This window comes from Mustela erminea, chromosome 8 (assembly GCF_009829155.1).
Source record: "Mustela erminea isolate mMusErm1 chromosome 8, mMusErm1.Pri, whole genome shotgun sequence".
NCBI lineage: Eukaryota > Metazoa > Chordata > Mammalia > Carnivora > Mustelidae > Mustela > Mustela erminea.
The window spans coordinates 72,930,712-72,943,352 of record NC_045621.1 but is presented as its reverse complement, the minus strand read 5'-3'; the positions used below and the strand labels follow the sequence as shown (position 1 = coordinate 72,943,352).

The following is a 12,641-nucleotide window of genomic DNA, read 5'->3' as shown; positions in this document are numbered from 1 at the left end:
CTCTCTCAACATATTTCTATAAAGTACTTAAGCAACTACTCCAGAATTATTTTATGTTGTAAGGTTTGTAATAAAATCTTCTGAAAAATGCATCTTAAAGTGAACTAAATTGGACATTATAATGGCACAAGAAAAGACTTCTGCCAGTAAATTTCATCTTTCTTTTTATAAGCCTTAAAGTATCAGTTGCTACTATAATTTGTTTTTTGGCTAATACAAAGGCAAAGAATTTGTATCAACTGGACTAACCAAACTAAAGAAAAAATAATAGCAATAGCTAACATTTGTTGAATATATGCACTAGGCACTGTGCAAAGATAGAATTATCTCATTTAATCTTCATAGATTAGATCATATCATAGATAAAGATCTATGAAATAGATACTATTACTTTCCACATTTTACATATGAAGAAACTGGACTTTGAGAGGGTTAGTAACTTGCCCAAGTTTACACAGCTAGTGAGTGGTGGAGGCAGGATGCAAATCTACATGGTCTGATTTAGTCTACACTTTTACTATTATGGGACGTATTAGGGATTATGCTCATGTTCTTATCACATGTTCAAATTTTTACCAGTACTGTCCATGAAAGAAGGCTCCTTGACAGAATATGAAATGTCAGCAATTCACACCCACGGACATTAGATGATATTGATTATTTACATGTGGTGATCCCAGCAATTGCATCATATTTGGAGAGCTTAGGACAAGATGCCTCAGGAAACATCAGTGCATGCAGTGTAACCCCTTAACACCTGAGCTGGCAAAATAATAATAGTAGTAACAGCTAATGTTTATAAGGAGCTTAGTGTTTGCCAGGCATTGCCTTAAGCATTTGATATATATTAATTCCTTTATTATGCACAGCAATTTTATAAGGTAGGTCAATAATCCATCATACAGCTGAAGAAACTGAGGTATACAAAGGTTAAGTAATTTCCCTCAGATCACATAGCTAATAAGCTGGAGATCCAGGGTTTAAGCCTGGATTATTTGCAGCCACAATTTGTATACATATGATCTGATGTCCCTGTTGTGCTATATAAACATTGTGTAACAGGCTACTCAGCAACATCTTTTCACGATGCCCTTTACTGAAGTTGTGAGACAACTTTGATGTGGCTTATATAGTTGGTTCCTCCAGAAGCTGAGTTGTGAGCGTGCAACACGGATAGTTTCTTTAAAAAGAAAAACTTCTCATTTTTCTTCACAACTGGTCAGTACCAAAACCTGTGAAGAAAATCTTTAGGAATTAACTAGGAATTAACTAGAGGAAATTGTCAACAAATTTCCCATGCTATTTTAGACATATTGATAATATGCAAGGCAGAGATAAAGTTGTTCTTTGCAGATCTTATAATGGTGTGTGTGTATGTCTGTTTTAAAGTAAGAAATGTACATGTCTCTGAGAAATGACCTGGAGCTCTGGAGTATATAAACAAGCAAATTATCCTGGAATAAATTGCACATATCTCTTTATTGTGAAACTTTGTGGAAGCTGTAGGTGAACTGTAAGTCAGGCATCGAAGTTATAGCCACCACAGCGATTTATTGGACCAACAGCTTTTTGTTGTTTGGCTGGAGGGCAAGTTCTTTGGGGGCATTTGTTGCTTTAGTCATGGACTGGTTTGATTGCTGGGGACAGACACCCACTGAAGCAATTAAATATAATAAGTGGGGTGAGGGATAACATCCCAGAAATAACATCTAGGGAAATCTCCCAGAACACAAGACAGGAAGTTAAGCAAGCCTTATGGGGAAAGGGTTTGGCAAATGGAGAGATCCTGATGCTTCTAGTCTGAATCCTCTTCTGCATTCTGAATGTGGTGGCATATTTGTGTAGCATTTTATGATTTATACAATGCTTTAGTCTATATTATTTCAGTCCGTCCTCACTTCTGTGAAAGGTAGGAATCATTATTCTCATTTAGAAGGTGAAGAAATTGAGGCTTAGAGAGGTTAAATGGCCCAGAATTTTGGAGCTACATAGTAGTAGAACTGGGACAGGAAAGTCAGGACTTTAAGGATCATATCCAGCATTTTTTGCCTTTCCCACGAACTTCCTTTATGACCGTGATCATAACAGGTTTAACCCAAGGGAATGTATTGGGAGATCATATATTATGCTTACATTTCAACTTTCAGCTTTTGGAAAACAAAGTAAAATCAGGATTCTACCTTCACCTTCTTGGGTCATTTAATCATTTCTGTGAAATGGGCTGTATCCGGGAAAAGATATTTACAATTCACTATGTGCCTACTCTTCATGAAGCATGAGCTTTAAGCTTTTGGAAAACATACTTGATTTCTTCTGTGCTTTCCTTCTGTAGAAGTCAATCTTTGCTGAAGTATTTAATCATAGACTAGAAAAAGAATGACCACCCTGTTGAATTTGGCAAACAAGAAGAATGGCAATGTTAACTTCTGACTCTGTTTTGGTACATTAAGTTGAACATGAACTACTGTTTATTACCACTGATGGATCTCCTGGTTTTGGAATTGCATTTCACAGCAACATAGGCAGTGGCCCTGAGCACAAACAGCTAACTCTTGAAAGTAGCATAGTCTTATGAAAAGAGCCTAAGCTTTAGATCCTAGCATCTCCAAGTCAGCATTCTAACTCAGTTATTGGTAAATTACTCACATAGGTAAATTTACTTACCTTCTTTTAACCTCAGGTTCCTCATGTGCATAACGAGGCCAATAATATTCACTTTGAGAGACTGCTGTGAATCATATGTATGTCAAACACCTGTAACAAATACCAGGCGCATGGTAGTCTCTTGATAAATGAAAGCATTCATTTTTATTATCGGAAGGATCAGTTTCATAATTATGTTCGTTCCTTTATAATTTAAACAGATCACAAACCTCTTTTAGTATCTCTTTTAAAGGCTAACTTACCATGCAATGCTAAAGTAATTGGTATGAATTGTCTATCTGATGCTGTCTACTGGCTCAGAAGACCAAGACTGAAAGCCAAAGTCATGGACTCTCTGTTGCTGCAAAACCAGATTGTATAGCTGCTCTCTCTTCAAGGCAAGTTTTAATGTCAGTAGACTCCTGACCTGTCTTTATGTGCATACACACACACACACACACACACACACACACATCCATACACACATCTATCCATCCATCCATCCATCCATCCATCCAACCAACCATACATACACTTAACACTGCAGGCTTTGGCTAGTAAATTGAATTTAGTATAAAAGGAGTGCTCAGTGGAGAAATTTCCTAAAGAATTCATGCTATTTATAAGGCATCAGTGTGAATCATCTGCCCATGACAGATACTGTCCGTGAGGAAAATAGCATTGGTTCTCATCAAAAAGCCATTTCCTGGGGCGCCTGGGTGGCTCAGTTGTTAAGCGGCTGCCTTTGGCTCAGGTCATGATCTCAGGGTCCTGGGATTGAGCCCACATGGAGCCCCGCATCGGGCTCCCTGCTCAGTGGGAAGCCTGCTTCTCCCTCACCTACTCTCCCTGGTTGTGTTCCCTCTCTCGCTATGTCTCTCTCTGTCAAATAAATAAATGAAATCTTAAAAAAAAAAAAAGCATTTCTTAAATTCCACTTCACAAACGTGTACCGAATACCTAATATCAGCCAAGTATGATTGTACTAGTGTAAAGCTGCATTGTATGAACCATAACCAGAAATGGGCTTTATGAGAGTACTGTTTAGAATCTGTTTAAAGGCTTATAATTCATCTTTATCCTGTAAAAGGAAAGGAAAAAAAATCTGTAAAATCTTCCCCTTCAACATCTTAAATGTGTTCCTCACCATCCACAGCCAAGGAGGCCAGTATTCTTTCATCCTAGGAAATTGTTTCGGGCTTTGCCTCCCACCAAACGCTCTGAACTTTCCAGTCTTTTCCTTTGAAACAGTGTACCTTGATTGTTTCTCTCTGGTTGGCTCCTCTAATTCACTTTTTTTTTTCGGATTGACTTTTTTTACATGTTCCTCTCTGTTTTCTGATTCAGCCTTCTTTTCTTTTCTTTCTTTCTTTTTCTTTTTTTTTTTTTTTTGTAAGATTTTATTTATTTATTTGACAGAGAGATCACAAGTAGACAGAGAGAGAGGCATGGTGGGGGGGCAGGCTCCCAGCTGACAGAGAGAGTCCGATGTGGGGCTCAGTCCCAGGACCCTGAGATCATGACCGGAGCTGAAGGCAGAGGCTTTAACCCACTGAGCCACCCAGGCGCCACTTGGCCTTTTCAAATGCTACCTATGTTTGCCATCGTCTTTCACCTTTTGACCACAGCACATCCTTACACTGAGCCCAGGCAGTTGCTGTACCACACACTGATCCAGATCCAGTGTCCCGAGCCCTCAATTGCCTGTTAGAGGAGACGGGAATAGAGTTTTGGCTCCCTATCATGACCTATCAAAAGTACTTAACCTTTCCTTGGAAATTTATTAAGAAACTTGGCCAAGATGCATTGATTTTTGCTGGACCACAGAAGAGTGTTTTAGCTGTGTAATGACTTTAAGAGGTTTGTTTTATCTCAGATCACTGCTAAGGCAAGCACACCTCTAAATCAGTTATTTGCAAAAATATGGATTATTGGGATTATTTCTCATCTGTTTTTATTTCAGTTGAGCTGAAAGAACACACCTCTAAATCAGTTATTTGCAAAAATATGGATTATTGGGATTATTTCTCATCTGTTTTTATTTCAGTTGAGCTGAAAGAATTTGTGGCTAGGAAATTTATAAGTCGCCATGATCCTGTTTCAGGGAAGAGGCCAATCTGAAAAGATGGTGTCACATGTCCTGTGGGTGGATGGTCCAAGATGACAGGTCAAGGAAATTACACAGGTTTTTGTTACTCTGCATCTCACAAGTGGAGTCAGTCCTGATGAATTACTAAGGGCCTTAAAACTTCCATCTGGTGTGTGTGTGGGTGGGGGGGACCTCCATGAGATCAAATTTAGAAGCACAAGGTGAAATATAAGAGGGAAAATTTTTATTTCAACCTAAGTCTTTACTAATCTTTATGGATCTGGACTGAAGTTGCTTCAAGTTTTTATAATTAAGATTCAGATGATGTGACATATAAAATGAGTACACTGTGTGTTGTGTGGATGTGAAAAATCAAGCAGTCCTGTGTTAATACCCAGGCTGAGTCACTTAACTGCCCACAACCTTGGGTCATTGTTTTACTGCTCATTACTTTCATTTTCATACATGTAAATTACCTACTGTGCAATTCCCAAGGTGTTCTTCCCAGTTGACAAGAACAGAGCCATTAGAGGTATTAGAATCTTCTGTCATTGGTGTTTTGCATATATTTCTTTAGTACTTTGAACCACAGAATAGAGGAAACCTAAATGCTTTGTTAACCCCTGCTGTCAAAACTGAGTTGTAATTAAGCCCACCAGGTACATCTTCATTAATGAAAAGTGGGGTCATTCCTGGTTAAAATACTTCAGTCAAGGGGGATATGGGTGTTATGCCTAATTGGAACCTCTGTGGTTCAACATTGGTGAATTATTCAATCTTCTATTTCTTGTTGCTTGCAACAGTGATTTAGTACGAGGTTGATATGAAACACTTTAGTAGTAAGAAGCTATGTTTTGGTTACAGACTTCCTTCCCCTAACTGTTGTTGTTTTTTAAAAACTTCTGTGTAACATAATAATAATTTTGGAGATTTCATGGCCGAAAATCTTATGTACTTTCAGGATTTGAAAATCAATTTTACCATTCTGAATATTAAAAATTGCATACTAAGGTCCATTTCAGATTGAATGGAAGGCATATAAACCTGATTACCTATACTTTAATATCTTCCAATATTCACACACAAGTTTATTTATTTTGTTTAACCACCTACCCTTTAAAATTGTATATATACGCAACTAATGAATCATTGAACACTACATCAAAAACTGGTGATGTACTATAGGTTAGCTAATTGAATATAATAATAAAAAATCAAAAAAGAAAAATAAATCAAATTGTATATATAGTGAAAGTTTGTTAGATGTTTTATAATATAAATAGATAAAATATATAACTCATATGGATTTCATTAATTATATGTATTTTTAGAATTATTGTAGAAACAATATGTGATATGTGAAGTCAGTTGAGCTGTATTATATCCCTTTTCTTATTTTCATGTAAGAAAATGACCACACTTACTAATTGTTCCCTTTGCTCACACAAGACAGCATACTCATCACTTAGACCCCTACAGAAACAGGAAAAAGGAATAGGAATATTTATACAGTTTCTTTAAAGTTTTTTGAAAAGAAAGGGAAGGAGGAATCAAGATGGCGGAGAAGTAGCAGGCTGAGACGACATCAGGAAACAGGAGATCAGCTAGATAGTTTATCTAACCATTGTGAACACCTACAAATCCAATGGGAAATCGAAGAGAAGAAGAGCAACAATTCTACAAACAGAAAATCGATCACTTTCTGAAAGGTAGGACCTGCGAAGAACTGAATCCAAAGTGACAGGAAGATAGACTGCGGGGAGGAGAGGCCAGCTCCCGGCAAGCAGTGGAGCAACGGAGCACAAAATCAGGACTTTTAAAAGCCTGCTCCACGGAGGGACATCGCTCCAGAGGCTCAACCGGGGGGAAGCCCACGCGAGGTCAGCATAACTCCACGTCTTGGGGGGTCACAGATGGACCGGGGGTGTCTTGAGTGTCGCAGAGCTTGCAGGTATTAGAGCAGGGAAGCCGGCTATAGTGACAAAGCCGAGGAGTGAGCTCTCAGCTCAGGGTTACCTTGAACTGGTTGAAGGTTCGGTGAGCTCCGAGTGCGGCTGAAGGCCACAGAGATGGAAGTGCCTGGACGCTTTTCTCCAAGTGCAACTGATTGAACGCTTTCCTAGAAGTGCGACCAGAGGCCAGAAAGATGGCGGCAATTGGGCGCTTTTCTCTGAGGGTGCACTGAGGAGCGGGATCCTGAGCCGCCATCTTCATTCCAGTTCTCTGCAACTCTACGGAAAGTGCTCAGGGAACAAAAGCTCCCGAAAGCAAACCCAAGCAGATTACTTAGCCCAGCCCCTGGTAAGGGCAGTGCAATTCCACCTGGGGCAAAGACACTTGAGAATCACTACAACAGGCCTCTCCCCCAGAAGATCAACAAGAAACCCAGCTAAGGAAAACAGTGGAATTCCAGAAGAGGATAAAGCAAATCTTATCTGGACAAAATGACAAGGCGGAAAAACTCACCACAGAAAAAAGAACAAGAGGTAGTACCAAAGGCTGGGGACCTAATCAATACAGACATTGCTAGTATGACAGATCTAGAGTTCAGAATGACAATTCTCAAGGTTCTAGCCAGGCTCGAAAAAGGCAAAGAAGCTATTAGAGAAACCCTCTACAGAGAGATAAAAGCCCTTTCTGGAGAAATAAAAGAACTAAAATCTAAACAAGTTGAAATAAAAAAAAGCTATTAATGAGATACAATCAAAAGTGGAAGCTCTTACTGCTAGGATAAATGAGGCAGAAGAAAGAATTAGTGACATAGAAGACCAAATGACAGAGAATAAAGAAGCTGAGCAAAAGAGAGACAAAAAAATACTGGACCACGAGGAGAGAATTCGAGAGATAAGTGACACATAAGACGACACAACATTAGAATAATTGGGATTCCAGAAGAAGAAGAAAGAGAGAGGGGAGCAGAAGGTATATTGGAGAGAATTATTGTAGAGAATTTCACTAATATGGCAAAGGGAACAAACATCAAAATCCAGGAGATGCTAAGAACGCCCCTCAAAATCAATAAAAATAGGTCCACATCTCATCACCTGATAGTAAAATTTACAAGACTTAGTGACAAAGAAAATCCTGAAAGCAGCCCGGGATAAGAAGTCTGTAACATACAAGGGTAAAAACATTAGATTGGCAGTGGACCTATCCACAGAGACTTGGCAGGCCAGAAAGAACTGGCATGATATATTCAGAGCACTAAACGAGAAAAACATGCAGCCAAGAATACTATATCCAGCTAGGCTATCATTGAAAATAGAAGGAGAGGTAAAAAGCTTCCAGGACAAACAAAAACTGAAAGAATTTGAAAACACCAAACCAGCTCTACAGGAAACATTGAAAGGCATCCTTTAAGCAAAGAGAGACCCTAAAAGTAGTAAATCATAAAGAAACAGAGACAATATACAGTAACAGTCACCTTACAGGCAATACAATGGCATTAAATTCATTTATCTCAATAGTTATCCTGAATGTTAATGGGCTAAATGCCCCCATCAAAAGACCCAGGGTATCAGAATGGATAAAAAAACAAAACCCATCAATATGCTACCTACAAGAAACTCATTTTAGACCCAAAGACACCTCCAGATTTAAAGTGAGGGGGTGGAAAACAATGTACCATGCTAGTGGACATCAGAAGAAAGCTGGGGTGGCAATCCTAGTATCAGATCAATTAGATTTTAAGCCAAAGACTCTAATAAGAGCTGAGGAAGGACACTATATCATACTCAAAAGATCTGTCCAACAAGAAGACCTAACAATTTTAAATATCTATGCCGCTAACATGGGAGCAGCCAACTATATAAACCAATTAATAACAAAATCAAAGAAACTCAACAATAATACAATAATAGTAGGGGACTTTAATACTCCCCTCACTGAAATGGACAGATCATCCAAGCAAAAGATCAACAAGGAAATAAAGGCCTTAAATGACACACTGGACCAGATGGACATCACAGATATATTCAGAACATTCCATCCCAAAGCAACAGAATATACATTCTTCTGTAGTGCACATGGAACATTCTCCAGAATAGATCACCTCCTGGGTCATAAATCAGGTCTCAACCAGTATCAAAAGATTGGGGTCATTCCCTGCATATTTTCAGACCACAATGCTCTAAAGCTAGAACTCAACCACAAAAGGAAGTTTGAAAAGAACCCAAATACATGGAGACTAAACAGCATCCTTCTAAAGAATGAATGGGTCAACCGGGAAATTAAAGAAGAATTGAAAAAATTTATGGAAACAAATGATAATGAAAACACAATGGTTCAAAATCTGTGGGACACAGCAAAGGCAGTCCTGAGAGGAAAATATATAGCGGTACAAGCCTTTCTCAAGAAACAAGAAAGGTCTCAAGTACACAACCTAACCCTACACTTAAAGGAGCTGGAGAAAGAAAGCCTAAACCCAGCAGGAGAAGAGAAATCATAAAGATCAGAGCAGAAATCAATGAAACAGAAGCTAAAAAGACAATAGAACAAATCAATGAAGCTAGGAGCTGGTTCTTTGAAAGAATTAATAAGATTGATAAACCCCTGTCCAGACTTATCAAATAGAAAAGACAAAGGACCCAAATAAATAAAATCATGAAGAAAGAGGAGAGATCACAACCAACCCAAAGAAATACAGACAATTATAAGAACATACTATGAGCAACTCTACGCCAACAAATTCAACAATCTGGAAGAAATGGATACATTTCTAGAGACATATAAACTACCACAACTGAACCAGGAAGAAATAGAAAACCTGAACAGACCCATAACCAGTAAGGAGATTGAAACAGTCATCAAAAATCTTCAAACAAACAAAAGTCCAGGGCCAGATGGCTTCCCAGGGGAATTCTACCAAACATTTAAAGAAGAATTAATTCCTATTCTCCTGAAACTGTTCCAAAAATAGAAATGGAAGGAAAACTTCCAAACTCATTTTATGAGGCCAGCATCACCTTGATCCCAAAACCAGACAAGGATCCCATCAAAAAAGAGAACTACAGACCAATATCCTTGATGAACACAGATGCGAAAATTCTTACCAAAATACTGGCCAATAAGATCCAACAGTACATTAAAAGGTTTATTCACACAAACAAGTGGGATTTATTCCAGGGCTGCAAGTTTGGTTCAACATCTGCAAATCAATCAATGTGATACAATACATTAATAAAAGAAAGAATAAGAACCATATGATACGCTCAATAGATGCTGAAAAAGCATTTGACAAAGTGAAGCATCCCTTCCTGATTAAAACTCTTCAAAGTGTAGGGATAGAGGGCACATACCTCAATACTATCAAAGCCATCTATGAAAAACCCACCGCAAATATCATTCTCAATGGAGAAAAACTGAAAGCTTTCCCGCTAAGGTCAGGAACATGGCAAGGATGTCTGTTATCACCACTGCTGTTCAATATAGTACTAGAAATCCTAGCCTCAGCAGTCAGACAACAAAAAGAAATTAAAGGCAACCAAATCGGCAAAGAAGAAGTCAAACTATCACTCTTCTCAGATGATATGATACTATATGTGGAAAACCCAAGAGACTCCACTCCAAAACTGCTAGAACTTGTACAGGAATTCAGTAAAGTGTCAGGATATAAAGTCAATGCACAGAAATCAGTTGCGTTTCTTTACACTAACAAGACAGAAGAAAGAGAAATTAAGGAGTCAGTCCCATTTACAATTGCACCCAAAACCATAAGATACCTAGGAATAAACCTAACCAAAGAGGCAAAGAATCTATACTCAGAAACTATAAAGTACTCATGAAAGACATTGAGGAAGACACAAAGAAATAGAAAAATGTTCCATGCTCATGGATTGGAAGAATAAATATTGTCAAAATGTCTATTCTACCTAAAGCAATCTACACATTTAATGCAATCCCTATCAAAATCCCATCCATTTTTTCAAAGAAATAGAAGAAACAATTCTAAAATTTATATGGAACCCATAAATACCTTGAATAGCCAAAGGAATATTGAAAAAGAAAGCCAAATTTGGTGGCATCACAATTCCAGACTTCAAGTTCTATTACAAAGCTGTCATCATCAAGACAGCATGGTACTGGCACAAAAACAGACACATAGATCAGTGGAACAGAATAGAGAGCCCAGAAATAGACCCTCAATTCTATGGTCAACTAATTTTTGACAAAGCAGGAAGGAATGTCCAATGGGAAAAAGCAGTCTCTTCAACAAATCGTGCTGGGAAAATTGGACAGCCACATGCAGAAAAATGAAATTGGACTATTTCCTTATACCATACATGAAAATAGACTCAAAATGGATGAAGGACCTCAATGTGAGAAAGGAATCCATCAAAATCCTTGAGGAGAACACAGGCAGCAACCTCTTTGACCTCAACCGCAGCAACTTCTTCCTAGGAACATTGCCAAAGGCAACAGAAGCAAGGGCAAAAAATTGGGATTTCATCAAGATCAAAAGCTTTTGCACAGCAAAGGAAACAGTTAACAAAACCAAAAGACAACTGACAGAATGGGAGAAGATATTTGCAAACGACATATCAGATAAAGGGCTAGTATCCAAAATCTATAAAGAGCTTAGCAAACTCAACACCCAAAAAACAAATAATCCAATCAAGAAATGGGCAGAAGACATGAACAGACATTTCTGCAAAGAAGACATCCAGATGGCCAACAGACACTGAAAAAGTGCTCCACATCACTCAGCATCAGGGAAATACAAATCAAAACCACAATGAGATATCACCTCATACCAGTCAGAATGGCTAAAATTAACAAGTCAAGAAATGACAGATGCTGGAGAGGATGCGAAAAGAGGGGACCCCTCCTACACTGTTGGTGGGAATGCAAGCTGTTGGAACCACTCTGGAAAACCGTGTGGAGTTTCCTCAAAAAACTGAAAATAGAGCTACCCTATGACCCAGCGATTGCACTACTGGGTATATATCCTAAAGATACAAACATGGTACTCTGAAGGGGCACATGCACCCAAATGTTTATAGCAGCAATGTCCACAATAGCCAAACTATGTAAAGAACATAGATGCCCATCAACAGATGAATGGATAAAGAAGATGTGGTATATATACACAATGGAATACTATGTAGTCATCAAAAGAAATGAAATCTTGCCATTTGCGACGACATGGATGGAACTAGAGGGTATTATGCTTAATGAAATAAGTCAATTGGAGAAAGACAACTATCATATGATCTCCCTGATATGAAGAAGTGGAGATGCAATGTAGGGGGTGTGGTTGGGGGGTAGGAAAAGAAAAAATGAAAGAAGGTGGGATTGGGAGGGAGACAAACCATAAAAGACTCAATCTCAAAAAACAGACTGAGGGTTGCTAGGGGCAGGGAGGACGGGAGAGGATGGTGGGGATATGGACATTGGGGAGGGTTTGTGCTATGATGAGTGCTGTAAAATGTGTAAACCTGGCGATTCACAGACCTGTACCCCGGGCATAGAAATACATTATATGTTTATTTAAAATTTTTTTTTAATAAAAAAAATTTAAAAAAGAAAGGGAAAACTCCTTTTCTTTAAATAGGAATAGAGATGCTTTTTAGAAGTCAGTTAATTTATTCTTTAAGTAACCTCTACATCCAATATGGGGCTTGAACTCATGACCCTGTGATCAGGAGTCAGATACTCTGCTGACTGAGCCAGCCAGGCACCCCAGGAAAAATTTCTTAATGTGGAAAAGTTATTTTTGTTACCATCTAAAGTTTCTAGCAGATAATAAATATGGCTCTTATGACAAAGTTACTATTGTCCTTCTCGACAGCCATGAACCAAGGAATGTAGACAGCCTACAAAAGCTAGAAAAGGCAAGGAAATGCTTTTCTAGGCTCCCCTAGAGCCTCCAGAGGGAACACAGCCCTGCTGACCTTGATTTTAGGACTTC

The 12,641-nt window shown here is 38.5% G+C and overlaps 1 protein-coding gene across 1 annotated transcript in view; it reads left to right on the top strand.

Moving 5' to 3' along the window:
- The window catches only part of PDE11A (phosphodiesterase 11A), a 387,189-nt gene that overhangs the window by 20,701 nt on the left and 353,847 nt on the right, over nt 1-12,641 (top strand). The window lies entirely within an intron of this gene.